At 34.1% G+C, this 1,605-nt stretch overlaps 1 non-coding gene across 1 annotated transcript; it reads left to right on the forward strand.

Annotated features, from left to right (window-relative positions):
- The first annotated feature begins 1,264 nt into the window (after nt 1-1,264).
- Nucleotides 1,265-1,371, forward strand: LOC114239042 (U6 spliceosomal RNA). The gene has a single exon (XR_003624244.1). It is a non-coding gene; the product is annotated as a U6 spliceosomal RNA (small nuclear RNA).
- The last annotated feature ends 234 nt before the right edge of the window (nt 1,372-1,605 follow it).

Here is a 1,605-nt window from a genome sequence, read left to right on the forward strand (position 1 = left end):
ACTGAGGCAGAGATCTGAGTGATGGATCTACAAGTCAAGGAATATGAAGGATTGACAGCAACTACAGGAATCATTCTTCCCTATAGCCTTTGGAGGGATGATGGTCCTGGTGATGCCTTGATTTCAGACTTCTAGCTTCTAGAACTGTGAGACCAATCAATTTCTGTTTTAAGCCACTCAGTTTGTGGTAGTTTTATATAGGACACCTAGAAAACTAATATAGAACATGAACATGATAATTTGAACCTATGAAGAAAGTGTACTCCAGATAAAATTTATTAGAGAGATGAATCTAGACAAACTATAATTAGTATTATGCTGAAGTAGAAGCATTCTTTTTGTAACATTTTTGTCAGATGGTCACCTAGCCCCATCCAGAGATGAAGGGCTGCATTTTGGGGAAGCTCTAATTGTTAGAATTTTTGTTAGTGATCTAGCATCTGCCTTCCTATACTTCCACTGATTCTAGTTGTGCCCTCGAGTTAAAACTCTTGACCCCTTTTTTGATGTAGTTTGAAATATTTTCAAAGTCTTCAATTGCCCCTTAACTTGTTCTTTTCTTTGTTAATCAGTTCAGTCTCTTCCAATATATGAAATGGATTCTCCGCTCCTAACCATTATGTTTTTCCTCCCCTGTGTATACCTTATTTTGGTAAACATTCTTCTGAGGATCAAATACATTTTTTCTGACTAGTTTGACTAGACCAGTGAAGCCTGGAACTAATTCTTTCTGTAATATGGGCGTAAAAGTTTTATCTTGAAGCCTAAGGTGAAATTCAAAGTTTTTAACCTGCACCTTATATACTTGGCTAATTAATCTTTTATTATACAATTAATACATGAATATACATTATTTTGGTAAAAGTTTCACACCATAGATGAATATATAAAATAAAATAAGAGAAACCCTTCTTCTCACCCCTCCCTCCTAAACACTCATCCCTAGAGACTAAGCATTCAAAAATTTAGGCCCTTATTTTATGTGTTTAAATACACACACACACATATATATTTGTGTGTGTGTGTACATATGTATATACACATCTGTAGTTGTATAAAAATAGGGTATTGCTTTGTGTATTTTCTACATCTCAATTTATTCCTTTGTACTTTTCTCAGTTAAATGGTTTGCCTAGAGCATTTTAAAACCACATATATTGCCATTGCAGTTTTGTTACTAAATTCAAGATTTTGATACTGAATGCAAGACATTTAAAAGTGTCATCTTTTCATGTTTTTATATTGTGTCAATCAATACCATTTAGTGCTTGCTTCGGCAGCACATATACTAAAATTGGAACAATACAGAGAAGATTAGCGTGACCCCTGTGCAAGGATGACACACAAATTCGTGAAGCGTTCCATGTTTTTTTAACAATAACCAGGTCATGGAAGCAACCTAAATGTCCATCAACAGAGTAATGGATAAAGAAGATGTAGTACATATATACAATGGAATGTTACTCAGTCATAAAAAGGAATGAAATTGGGTCATTTGTAGAGACATGGATGGACCTAGAGACTGTCATACAGACTGAAGTAAGTCAGAAAGAGAAAAACAAATATCATATATTAACACATATATGTGGAATCTGAAAAAATTGG

This window comes from Balaenoptera acutorostrata, chromosome 12 (assembly GCF_949987535.1).
Source record: "Balaenoptera acutorostrata chromosome 12, mBalAcu1.1, whole genome shotgun sequence".
Taxonomy (NCBI): domain Eukaryota; kingdom Metazoa; phylum Chordata; class Mammalia; order Artiodactyla; family Balaenopteridae; genus Balaenoptera; species Balaenoptera acutorostrata.